We start from the raw sequence: 13,921 nt of genomic DNA, 5'->3' as shown, positions 1-13,921 counted from the left end.
AGTGTAAGAGTACATTCAGTGTTGCACAGCAGTGTTGCAGACGTCACACAGTAAACATGCATGCATACACAACAGTTACAATCTGTTTCGGTGTGAATCAAGTGAACTGAAAATGACACTAATGTCATGAACTATAATGATGCAGCAGTAAAACGGTATATTGGTCCCTGGTTGTCGAGTGGTAATGATTCCATGCTCTCAACGTTGTGTCCTGGGTTCAATTCCCACCCTGGGAAGTTGTACTTTTAATTCATAACCTTATAAAAAAAAGAGTTCATTTATTTTACAGATCTATATGCAAATCATGTATAAAAAATAAGAATCATTGACTTGAACATCATTAATTAATACATAAATTATTTTGTAAATCTTTTACCATTTATTTTGCCATGAGCAAGTGAGGAACTTTTATCCCGATCTCATTGGGTTTAATTGTGGTACAAATGACGAACCGGGGGCTGGGTTAAGGAAAGGTTTACGTAGTGTAGCCGTTATCATGTTCACCTCCCACATGAAATGTCCCTGGTTTGAGCCTGGGCGCGTGCTTTATTTTAGAATATATTTGCTGTGAAATACATTGAACAAAAGTAGCCCCAGGTTCCGTGTCTTATGAGCAATGAACATTTTAAACCAATCTCCTAAAATACAGGATAAGTAAAGTCAGATTTATGGATTGAGTCGGCACAACTGGAGCTTTCTGATCCAGAAGATTCGGGGGGTGCGTTAATTTGGGAGTTTGACGACTTTGAAAGGAACATTTTTGACTTGTGCAGCTTCGGTCAGAGAAATGTTTGTGAAAATATTTTTTCACAGAAAGGGATTCAGAATTACACCTTCTGGCTTAACACTTCTCTCTGGGCACTAAGTTCAACAGTGGTTTCTGTAGTGTAGTGGTTATCACGTTCGTCTCACACACGAAAGGGCCCTGGTTTGAGCCCGGGCAGAATCATCATTTTAGAATATATTTGCTGTGAAATAAATTGAAAAAAGTACCCCAGGTTCCTTGTCTTCTGAGCAATGAACATTTGAAACCAATTTCAAAAATTCAGAGTGTGTTAAGTCAGATAGGGTGTAAAATATCATCTATGATGAAAGCTCCTGAAATTATTACAGTTCAGTTATTGAAGTATTGACTGTAAGTCTGCAAAACAATCCGGGTGGGAATATTGGCCCAAAAATTCCGGTTGGAGGCTTCCCGCGGACAATTCCTTTCCGATCGGTGATGTTTTAATCACCCCACCTCCCACAGAGTTTAATTAATTGCATGTAATTATTTGAAAAAAGATTGAATTAAAAAGTTACTTTCCGAACTCGGGCTCCCTCTGTGAATGCCGAACCACTAAATGAGCAGGATACACATTAAATAATTTAATTCCAGACTTCATATTTTCTTTGCTGTTTCACAATAACCAGACCTATGCTCCAAAATCTGTCTCACTGTTTCACCGGTGTCAGTCAGAGAAGCACATGGGACTGAATCAGTGACTTTGCTTTTTCGACCTCTCTTCTGAAGCGCCGCACGGTCCCACTCCGACAGTCAATGAGCTGTTGGGACGTTAGTGTATCCAGGCTGCGGGTGGCCACCCCGAGCGCAGCAGAGGAGTTTCTGCATTAGTTCTGAGTGGGGACAGTATTTCCCCTTCTCTCTTCCTCTTGTCTATATCCCTCGGCTTTGTTTTCTGTATTTATTCCCCCGGCCTCATTTTATGTGTTTAAAAGGGAACAAAAGATGAAGTGTGCGACACCCTGGAACAACTTCTCTCACTCAAATATGTCTATTTAGTGAAGTGAAATAAAGAGCAATTAAAGAATAAGGGAGAAGCCACTGTTGCCCTTTTGACAGGAGAATAAACTCGCCCATGGCTGTTCATCCACAGCAAGTTTAAACATAATCTTCCTGCACGGGATCCTTTCACGTGGAAAGCAAACGTGATAACGGCTTCACTGCGGAAACCGCTCTGACCAGAAGTACAGCAGAGGGCAGCTGACCAGTGAATGTCTTCTGTGCTGATCGGGAATGTGTTTGCTCACCTTAAACAACTTCTGTCCCTCACTGACAGCTGTCAATCCTTCTCCTCCGCTGCCCTTTACACAAACATGTCACTGATCCCCACCCACCACCCCACATCCCACATCCCCATCGTGTTATCTTCCATGTTAGCACAGTGGGGCTGCGGAGGCATCTACTCTCTCCCCGCGGTTAGTGAACTCAGTCAGTCTGTAAAATTAAAGGGGAACAAGTGTCCCGCAAAGGGCAGGGGAAGGAAGAGAGTCTGTAACCTGGGCTTAATTGTTTGTCAAAGGCTACCCGTCCTGTTGTGTATTTCCAGCAGTTTCCTACTTTCACAGGTGGAGATACCGGGGCTGGACCATGCTCCTAAAATACAATGAGGTCGGGATAAAAGTTCCTCACATACTCAGGGCAAATTAAATGATTGAAGTTCTACAATGGATTAATTAATGATGTTTAAATCAATGAATCTTTCTTTCACATGAGATGCATGTAACTCTTTCTTCTAAGGTTTTAATTTTGATGGAAGTGCAATTTCCCTGGCCGGAAATCGACCCAGGGCCGCGGTGGTGAGAGCGCCGAATCCTAATCACTGGACCACCAGGGAACGCTGCATTGCTGCATCGCTGCATCGTAATGCTTGGTGTCATTATTGTCCTTTTCAATCCACTTGTTTCACACCGAAACACATTGTAACCATGATCTGAATTTAACGCCACGTGATTCTTTGAAATCACCTTTAAATGATTGGGTAAAACCACTCCTTATACCACCGAAAAACAGCTTCGATTCAAGGTCAGGGCGGTAACTTCTGTAACAGCTTTTTTCAATTCAAAACCTTATAAAATTGACGACATGCAGCTAATATGAAAAAATAAGAATTCATTTAATCACCGTTAAATAACCGATAACCTTTTTCAGGATGAAATAAATAATTATATAGTTACTGAGGGACAGTAGTATCTTTAATCATTTATTTTCTCTTTACATGTGATGAATTTTTATCCCTATGTCATTTACATGCTGTATGAGAAATTGTAAGTGTTTATGACTCAGTTGTAAAACCATTGATTGTGTGTGTGTCTATTCTTGATAGGAGGAGCACTTGGGACCGAAGTTCCAGTTCGATAAATGTATCAATAGAATCAATTTTCACCAGTTCCTTTAAACCCAATAACATAATTTATTTTGATTGGACTGGATGGAGGAACATTATCCATGTAAAAAATTGTTATCGTTTTACTTGTGCAGAATGCTCATAAAAGTATTGGAGTGGGAACTCACTGGATAACAGCAAAGCTTGCAATGTTTGCGGAATATATTCGTGCAGCCAAAATGCACGATGACAACCTGGAACTGTGCGGCACCGAATCCTCGGGGAAAAACATTAAAAGGCTTCGCCCGGAGATGGGTTTGGATTACCCACCTTTCAGTTACCAGCCGAATGCGCTAAACCATTGCGCCACAGATACACACTGCAAAACATGCAAAATCAGGGTGTCAGTCAGATAAGCTTCCGATTGCTCCGACCGGGAAGGAACTTGTCTACTCTCAGTTGTACTTTTCCCAAATAAAGGGTGGGACATTCATTGTGGATGTGTGGAAGCACTCTGGTCCCGCACACTGCAGACACTTCCATGTCACCACCAACCAGCTCTCCCACAACCGGTGTGATCTACTTTCCAGCCTTCCAGTGCCTTGTCTGTGACGAAGTATGTTTCAAAAGTTTTGGAATAGTTGGTTCCATGGTGTAATGGTGAGCCCTCTTGACTTTGAATCCAGCGATCTGCGTTCCAATCTTGGTGATACCTAAATTCTTGTTGTCCCAGCTGCTGAAAATTTGGGACAAACAAGTGAAAGACACCTGGTGCTGGTGGGCAGTTTTGTTGCCTTTTTCATTGATGCTTGATCTACAAGTCTAGTTGTCAAATTGTGTGCTCAACCGTCAGTTATCTGCTTCAAATCAGCGGAGGACAAATCACTTTGTTGTCTAATGCTGCCTTTGCCTGCACAATGTGTGCTGAGATTATCTGTGCAATATGCATTCCGCAGGATGAATAAAAGCAATGCTTTTTGAAATGCAGGCACTGCAAGTTTTGCACTCGACAAAACGTTGCATTTTCTTTTCATTAATTTTACATTAATGCATTGGAATGCCAACGCACTTTTTACGTGGCAAGATCGATAATTAGCAGAGCAGAATGAAGAGATCACAAAGTTTCTGTTTAAAGAATGGACTCAGTCGAGAATATTTTGTGGATTTTATTTTTCTGAGGCTATTTTCCCTGTGCTGGGGACACCCTGCACAGACATGTGAAAAAGCTGGTTTTGTTAAAACTCCAGAGACCGCATGGAAGTTACTGGGACAAAAGAGTTGTCAGTCATCCATTGACAAAAGAGCTGTCGGCCAGGAAGGGGGGCCACTGACAAAGCCACTCTAATTTGTAAAAGCACTTCTCACCTCCATCTCAGAAGGAGACACAGAACAATGAACCCACCAGCCTGGCCAGCCAAGGAGGAGCTGGGTCTTTCCCAACACAAAGGCTCAGAGAGATGCCCAGACTAAGGGCCATCAGCCCATTGTATGGGTGGGATGGCCCATAACTGACTAAGTACCCGTGCTTAGAAACAAAGGGGTTTTAAAGATTGGCAGGAAAGATAGGGGTAGCAAGACTCCCAGAAAGACAGGGTCCTTTCCACTTTATTTTTAGCTTGGAGCTTGGTGTGAAGCTTGGAGCTTGCAGCTTGCAGCTTGTGTCTAGAGAGAGCCCCCTCTCCCTCTCGCTCTCGCTACACAGATCGATGTACCAGAGGAAGGGGCCGCAGTACTGCAGAAGAAGCCACCGAGACTTAAGACCAGGCAGTGACTTCCCACAGCTGAGCTGAGCAAGGAAACGAGCTGCGTGTGGTGGTGAACATGGTCGCGAGTGTCCCAAGCCAGTAACCAGATATCGCAGGCCAGCTTTTCAGGGCTATTCTGGGGAGGGTAATTCATTGGTAGGGGTGGGGTTAGAATCCAACAGGGAATGACTGCGTGTTACTCGGTTCATTTCTGTACTGTATGCATGTTGTTTGTAACCGGGATTTTATTCTCCACAGGGACAGTGATTTCACTGAGCCATTGTATATTAGACCAAATAAATATACTACGATTTATCACCGAAGCATCCCTTTCCGTGACTCATTTAATTTACACTCTGAATAATAATTCCCGGATCTAGAACTTTCATAAGGTGTGGGCGATTCAAACCGTCTGTCTGGCAATTAGGCGAGGATCACAAACACTTACAATATTTACTAAAGGATATACTTGCTTTGGAGGCAGTTCAGAGAAGGTTCACTGGGTTGATTCCGGAGATGAGGGGTTGACTTATGAGAAAAGGTTGAGTCGGTTGGGCCTCTACTCATTGGAATTCAGAAGAATGAGAGGTGATCTTATCGAAACGTATAAGGTAATGAGGGAGCTTGATAAGGTGGATGCAGAGAGGATGTTTCCACTGATCGGGGAGACTAGAACTAGGGTCAGAATCTCAGAATAAGGGACCGCCCATTTAAATCTGTGATGAGGAGGAATTTCTTCTCTCAGAGGGTTGTAAATCCGTCGAACTCACTGCCTCAGAGAGCTGAGAATGCCACGACATTATATAAATTTAAGACAGAGATAGCTTCTTCACTGATAAGGGAATAAGGCTTATGGGGAACTGGCAGGGATGTGGACTTGAGTCCATGATCGGATCAGCCGTGATCATATTAAATGGCGGAGCAGGCTCGAAGGGCCATATGGCCTACTCCTGCTCCTAGTTCTTAAGTTCTTATGTTCTGAATAGCGACAGACAAAAAATAGCTTTGATCATGGTTACACCTTATCTTCACGTTTGTCAAACAGTTGGCTCGTTGGTCTCGGGCTGTGATTCTCCCTTCGGAGCTTTTCATTGAAATTTACGAGGAGTCCCAGAGGAGCCCTGATATTGCTTGCAAATTTTGAAATTGCATCGAACTTTTGCAAAGAAGGACTTGCATATCTGCAGCGCCTTTCAGGACCTCATGACGCCCCAAAGTGCTTTACAGCCATTGAGTTATGTTTGAAGTGTTGTAGTTTGGGGAAAGATGTGCCCAGATCACCAAACATGAACCTCAACTCTTTGCAAAGGAGTTTGGTGCAAATAATCAGGCGTCTCAGGGACTTGGACTTTCTTTGAATAAGTTCTGCTTGTACCTGCATTCAAGCTTGAAACAGCAACTGGGCTTCCCTCTCAAGGGAGGTTTGGGGTTGATGTGCATCGCTTTTTAAATCTTTAAAATTTCACCAAGCAAAGAAACGGTGAATCCAACTGTCCCTGTAAACATTTTTTCCCGTTTAATCACAGGAATATCCGCAGTCAGGTGCTGAAAAGGAATTAAAACCGAATACCGGCTTCGAGACAATCAGAACACTTTGTCACAGACAAGGCACCGGAAGGCTGGAAGGCAGATCACACCGGTTGTGGGAGAGCTGGTTGGTGGTGACATGGAAGTGTCTGCAGTGTGTGGGACCAGACTGCTTCCACACATCCACAATGAATGTCCCTCAATTTATTTGGGAAAAGGACAACTGAGAGTCGACAAGTTCCATCCCGGTCGGAGCAATCTGAAGCTTTAACTGACTGACACCCTGGTTTTGGATGTCTTGCACCTTATACTTCCATCAGTCTCTGTGGCGCAATGGGTTAGCGCGTTCGGCTGTTAACCGAAAAGTTGGTGGTTCGAGCCCACCCAGGTACGAAGTGTTTAGCTGTTTTTCACCGCGTATTCGGTGCCGCACAGTCCCTGGTTGTCATTGTGCGTTTTGGCTGCACGAATCTATTCCGCAAATGTTGCCAGCTGTGCTATTATCCAATTATTTCCCACTCCAATATTTTATGAGCATTCAGTTCAAGTAATACGATAACAATTTTTTACATGGATCATGTTTCTCCATCCAGCCCATTAGAAATAAATTATGTTATTGGGTTTAAAGAAACTGGTGGGAATTGATTCTATTGATACATATATCGAACTGGAACTTCGGTCTCAAGTGCTCCTCCTATCAAGAATCGGCACACACACAATCAATGGTTTTACAACTGAGTCATAAACACTGACAATTTTAAACCGTTCTCATACAGCGTGTAAATGAGATAGGGATAAAACTTCATCACATGTAAAGAGAAAATGAATGATTGAAGATACCACTGTTCCTCAGTAATTCTATTATTGTTTATTTCATTCTGAAGAAGGTTATCGGCTAATTAACGGTGCTTAAAAGAATTCTTACTTTTGCACGTTAGCTGCATGTCGTCAATGTTATAAGGGTTTTGAATTTAAAAATGGTGTTCCAAAAGATATCGCCGAGACCTGGAATCAAAGCTGTTTTTCGGTGGCATAAGGAGTGGTTTTACCCAATCATTTAAAGGTGATTTCAAAGAATCACGTGGCGTTAAATTCACATCACGGTTACCATTAGTTTTGGTGTGAAACAAGTGGATTTAAAATAACAATAATGTTAAATACAGAGTAAAGCTACAACTACGCAGTCACATCAAAGCCTCCCAGGGCAGGTACAGTATGCGTTAGACACACAGTAAAGCTCCCTCTACATTGCCCCATCAAACTCTCAGGGCATGTTCAGCACAAATTAGTTACAACATAAATCTCCCGCTACACAGTCCCATCAAACTCTTCCAGGGCAGGTGCATGTTGTATATGCAATAACTCAGCAGGTTGACATCAGTAGTGGTGAAATTGATGGAATGAATTATTAAGGATGTCATAGCAGTGCATCTGGAAAATGATGACATGATAGGTCCAAGTCAGCATGGATTTGTGAAAGGGAAATCATGCTTGACAAATCTTCTGGAATTTTTTGAGGATGTTTCCAGTAAAGTGGACAAAGGAGAACCAGTTGATGTGGTATATTTGGACTTTCAGAAGGCTTTCGACAAGGTCCCACACAAGAGATTAACGTGCAAAGTTAAAGCACATGGGATTTGGAACTGGTTGTCAGACAGGAAGCAAAGAGTAGGAGTAAACGGGTACTTTTCAGAATGGCAGGCAGTGACTAGTGGGGTGCCGCAAGGTTCTATTCTGGGGCCCCAGCTGTTTACATTGTACATTAATGATTTAGACGAGGGGATTAAATGCAGTATCTCCAAATTTGCGGATGACACTAAGTTGGGTGGCAGTGTGAGCTGCGAGGAGGATGCTATTAGGCTGCAGAGTGACTTGGACCCAGTGAGACCAGACAGCGTGTAACACGGGGGCCCAGTGAGATCAGACAGTGTGTAACCCGGGGGTGGGCCCAGGGAGTTCAGACAGTGTGTAACCCGGGGGTGGGCCCAATGAGATCAGACAGTGTGTAACCCGGGGTTGGGCCCAGTGAGATCAGACAGTGTGTAACCCGGGGGTGGGTCCAGTGAGATCAGACAGTGTGTAACCCGGGGGTGTGACCAAGTGATCAGACAGTTTCTAACTCAGCAGGCTTACGACCGTGAACTCAATCAGGTGCATCCTGACCGTACTTTTCTAGCTCTCGAACAAAGGATTAAACATGGAGGCTTTCTTCATATACAAGAGTTGCATGTGTGTGTCTGTGGCCCAATGATCTTCGACGGTCGGTCCCCCTGGTGGCAGGTAAACCCGGGCATATGTACATTACAGTGCGGCACGTGTTTAAATCTCCCTCTACACTGTCCCATCAAACCCTCCCAGGGCCGGCACAGCACAGGATAGATACAGAGCAAAGCTCCCACTATTCTCTCCCATCAAACCCGTCAGGGCAGGTACAGTACGGAATAGATACAGATCAAAGCCCCCTCTACATTGTCTCATCAAAGACTCAGAGAGCAGGTACAGACTAAAGCTTCCTCGACACTGTCACATCAAACCCTCCCAGGGCAGGTACAGTATGTGTTATATACAGAGTAAAGCTTCCCCTATATTGTCCCATCAAAGACTCACAGAGCAGATACAGCCCATCTAAGATATACAATAAAGCTTCCTCTAACCTGTCCCATCAAACCCTCCCAGGGCAAGTACAGCATAGGTTAGATACAGAGTAAAGCTCCCTCTACACTGTACCATCAAATCCTCCCAGGACAGATCCAGCACGGGGTTAGATACAGAGTAAAGCTCCTTCTACACTGTCCCATCAATCTCTCCCAGGGCAGGTATAGCCCGGGGTTAGATACAGAATAAAGCGCCCTCTGCACTGTCCCATCAATCTCTCCCAGGGCAGGTATAGCTCGGGGTTAGATATAGAGTAAAGCTCCCTCTACACTGTCCCATCAATCTCTCCCAGGGCAGGTACAGCACGGGGTTAGATACAGAGTAAAGCTCCCTCTACACTGTCCCATCAATCTCTCCCAGGGCAGGTACAGCGCGTGGTTAGATACAGAGTAAAGCTCCCTCTACACGGTCCCATCAATCTCTCCCAGGGCTGGTACAGCACGGGTTAGCTACAGAGTAAAGCTCCCTCTACACTTTCCCATCATTCTCTCCCAGGGCTGGTACAGCACGGGTTATGTTAGCACAAATATTTTCCTGGAAGAATCATTCGACACTCGGGGTCGGTTCCAACGCCAAAATGGCCTTTATTACACCGGCGGGGAGAGAGCCTCTGGTCCAACTCCAGGCACTCCACTCCACCGAACAAAGAAATTCATCAATATTTATATATTTTACAACAGTTCATTACAATTACTTAGCCCATGTCGGCTGGACACAATCCAATCATAACGACTATAAATTACAAATCGATTCCACTGGGACAATGGAATTGGCCCCCAGGCACCAGGGGACTGCGTGATCACCTCATGTTTTAGCTGGGGATTATTCATGGCCTCGTGATATTCTCCAGATCCCCTTATCTCTACTGTCCTTGGGTTCTGTCTGCACCTAACCTCCTTATCCTTACACAGTCACAGGAATTTCTTTGTTCAGTATTCTGCTGGGACATCTTGTCTGTGGTTTGTTGATTAAGGATGTTCTGCTGAGCTCGCTCTTTCCAGTGTTCCTGTACACGAAACTGCAGTGTCATCAGCTACCCAAAAATGTAGTCAAGCTAACTGTTAGCTGAATTCCCCTAGTGCTTTGCAGAATCCCTGGCAGCCATTTTATATCTGGCTACCATTTTACACATATATGCATACATAGATTCAGCAGGTGCCTGTGCCTTTGCCCTAAAACAATCCCCCCTTTCGGTAATGGACTAAACCTAGTCTCCTTTAACCGACAACATAATTTGTAACTCTACTTATGTACCACCCGGTACTTCCTGCCTCAACGTGCTGGCCAGTCACGTGGTGTCAGAAGTCCCAGTTGCTTAGATCAAATTGATATAGTTCAGATTACCCCGTCCCTCTGCTGGACAAGTCACTTTATTTACTTGAGCCCTTGTTCTGACTCTCCTTTGTCGTGCATAATGCCTGCAGGATCGACAGGCCATGACTCTCCATGTTAGTGCTAAGACCAGCTGTATCCCTACCAGTATGTGTGATATTATTCAAATCCAGGGGTGGATGTTTACATTCATGCCCCAGTCCCAGACCCTCCTCCACCAACTCTGGTTTTGTAACTCTTGGTCAGTATCCTTCTCCAGTATTTCAAACTTTGTCTGTAGTTGGTGGTAGAGTCTGACACACTGGTCTACTCTGAGTCTTAGTCCCCTTAATACTGCAACTGAATGTGGGATAGGGGCCTGCTCGGGCTCGTCATAACCCTGCAGGTGATCGTGGAGCTGATCGATGGCGTTAATGATTTTGGGCCTCGGTGTCTCACCTGGATAATGCGGGCTTGTCCTATTGTGAGGTCGTAGGGCTGTGAAGCAAAAGTTTGGTTGCGAGATCTGGCATTGTAAGCCATTCTACCAATATGAATGTGCCGTGGTAGAGACACAGTATTTCCCTTTGCCCCCGTAACCTGTTCTGGATAAATGTGTGGGGGCAGGTACTATTTCCAATACACATCCATCGGTTGGATTAAATCCACATTCGACCAGTTCTCCCTGTCCCACCGGGTGAGGGCACACCGTAATGTCACCCGTCTGCTTGCATCCCGTCAGGGAGATCCCATAGAGTGTGTTGTCTCTGCGGACAGCAGGGGCTGCGGTCAGATAGTAATGGAGGGAGGTGTTTTCCCGTATGATCCCGATATTCCACAGTTGATAAAGGGGAAACGATCCTGAGTCTTGTGTAACTATAGGTATCATCAGGGCTATTCCCACTCCGGCAGCTTTGCCCATTCGGCAGTTTGGAATCACTGGGCATACTCTGGTTAGTCCCTTCAGAGTGCAATTACCCAGTGTCCTCTTCAGTTTGGCCAACTGAGCCAGATGTGGGCTGTCTATCCAGTCTGGCAAATCCTCCCTTTGGATATGATCGAGGTTGTGGCGTATCTGTCCCACCATCCATAGGCCATAAGCGTGACAGAGTTGTCCCTGTCTAAGTTTTGCGGTATCTTCTCTCTCTCTGTCGATAAGGTGATTGATTGTTTTTGCCTGAGCTTCCAGGTCCGAGAGGCCATCCAATTGGATTTCAGCACCCTCTCTTCCGAGTTCAGCTTGATCTTCCTGATTCCGCTCTGCCCGTTCTAATAATCCCTTCATAGAAACATAGAAACATAGAAAATAGGTGCAGGAGCAGGCCATTCAGCCCTTCTAGCCTGCACCGCCATTCAATGAGTTCATGGCTGAACATGACACTTCATTACCCACTTCCTGCTTTCACGCCATACCCCTTGATCCCCCGAGTAGTAAGGACTTCATCTAACTCCCTTTTGAATATATTTAGTGAATTGGCCTCAACTACTTCCTGTTGTAGAGAATTCCACAGGTTCACCACTCTCTGGGTGAAGAAGTATCTCCTTATCTCGGTCCTAAATGGCTTACCCCTTATCCTTAGACTGTGACCCCTGGTTCTGGATTTCCCCAACATTGGGAACATTCTTCCTGCATCCAACCTGTCCAAACCCGTCAGAATTTTAAACGTATCTATTTGGTCCCCTCTCACTCTTCTGAACTCCAGTGAATACAAGCCCAGTTGATCCAGTCTTTCTTGATAGGTCAGTCCCACCATCCCGAGAATCAGTCTGGTGAATCTTCGCTGCACTCCCTCAATAGCAAGAATGTCCTTCCTCAAGTTAGGAGACCAAAACTGTACACAATACTCCAGGTGTGGCCTCACCAAGGCCCTGTACAACTGTAGCAACACCTCCCTGCCCCTGTACTCAAATCCCCTCGCTATGAAGGCCAACATGCCATTTGCTTTCTTAACCGCCTGCTGTACCTGCATGCCAACCTTCAATGACTGATGTACCATGACACCCAGGTCTCGTTGCACCTTCCCTTTTCCTAATCTGTCACCATTCAGATAATAGTCTGTCTCTCTGTTTTTACCACCAAAGTGGATAACCTCACATTTATCCACATTATACTTCATCTGCCACGCATTTTCCCACTCACCTAACCTATCCAAGTCACTCTGTAGCCTCATAGCATCCTCCTCGCAGCTCACACTGCCACCCAACTTAGTGTCATCCGCAAATTTGGAGATACTACATTTAATCCCCTCGTCGAAATCATTAATGTACAATGTAAACAGCTGGGGCCCCAGCACAGAACCCTGCGGTACCTCACAAGTCACTGCCTGCCATTCCGAAAAGTACCCATTTACTCCTACTCTTTGCTTCCTGTCTGACAACCAGTTCTCAATCCACGTCAGCACACTACCCCCAATCCCATGTGCTTTAACTTTGCACATTAATCTCCTGTGTGGGACCTTGTCGAAAGCCTTCTGAAAGTCCAAATATACCACATCAACTGGTACTCCTTTGTCCACTTTATTGGAAACATCCTCAAAAAATTTCAGAAGATTTGTCAAGCATGATCTCCCTTTCACAAGTCCATGCTGACTTGGACCTATCATGTCACCATTTTCCAAATGCGCTGCTATGACATCCTTAATAATTGATTCCATTATTTTACCCACTACTGAGGTCAGGCTGACCGGTCTATAATTCCCTGCTTTCTCTCTCCCTCCTTTTTTAAAAAGTGGGGTTACATTGGCTACCCTCCACTCGATAGGAACTGATCCAGAGTCAATGGAATGTTGGAAAATGACTGTCAATGCATCCGCTATTTCCAAGGACACCTCCTAAAGTACTCTGGGATGCAGTCCATCAGGCCCTGGGGATTTGTCGGCCTTCAATCCCATCAATTTCCCCAACACAATTTCCCGACTAATAAAGATTTCCCTCAGTTCCTCCTCCTTAATAGACCCTCTGACCACTTTTATATCCGGAAGGTTGTTTGTGTCCTCCTTAGTGAATACTGAACCAAAGTACTTGTTCAATTTGTCTGCCATTTCTTTGTTCCCCGTGATGACTTCCCCTGATTCTGAGTGCAGGGGACCTACGTTTGTCTTTACTAACCTTTTTCTCTTTTATGCCTATAGAAACTTTTGCAATCCGCCTTAATGTTCCCTGCAAGCTTCTTCTCGTACTCCATTTTCCCTGCCCTAATCAAACCCTTTGTCCTCCTCTGCTGAGTTCTAAATTTCTCCCAGTCCCCAGGTTCGCTGCTATTTCTGGCCAATTTGATGCCCTCCCCAACATCACTACTACTGTTTGGAGGTCTGTACACAACTCCCACTAACGATTTTTGCCCTTTAGTGTTCTGCAGCTCTACCCATATAGATTCCACATCATCCAAGCTAATGTCTTTCCTAACTGTTGCATTAATCTCCTCTTTAACCAGCAATGCTGCCCCACCTCCGTTTCCTTTTATTCTATCCTTCCTGAATGTTGAATACCCCTGGATGTTGAGTTCCCAGCCCTGATCATCATGGAGCCACGTCTCCGTAATCCCAATCACATCATATTTGTTAACATCTATTTGCA

General features: G+C 44.8%; 2 non-coding genes across 2 annotated transcripts; both read left to right on the top strand.

The window, feature by feature from the left end:
* Positions 1-875: 875 nt before the first annotated feature.
* On the top strand, positions 876-949 carry trnav-cac (transfer RNA valine (anticodon CAC)). Its single transcript has one exon. It is a non-coding gene; the product is annotated as a tRNA-Val (tRNA).
* A 5,749-nt stretch (positions 950-6,698) lies between these two features.
* trnan-guu (transfer RNA asparagine (anticodon GUU)) lies at positions 6,699-6,772 on the top strand. Its single transcript has one exon. It is a non-coding gene; the product is annotated as a tRNA-Asn (tRNA).
* The last annotated feature ends 7,149 nt before the right edge of the window (positions 6,773-13,921 follow it).

Source organism: Pristiophorus japonicus, unplaced genomic scaffold, assembly GCF_044704955.1.
Source record: "Pristiophorus japonicus isolate sPriJap1 unplaced genomic scaffold, sPriJap1.hap1 HAP1_SCAFFOLD_58, whole genome shotgun sequence".
Lineage (NCBI taxonomy): Eukaryota > Metazoa > Chordata > Chondrichthyes > Pristiophoridae > Pristiophorus > Pristiophorus japonicus.
This window is presented reverse-complemented; position numbering and strand designations above follow the sequence as displayed.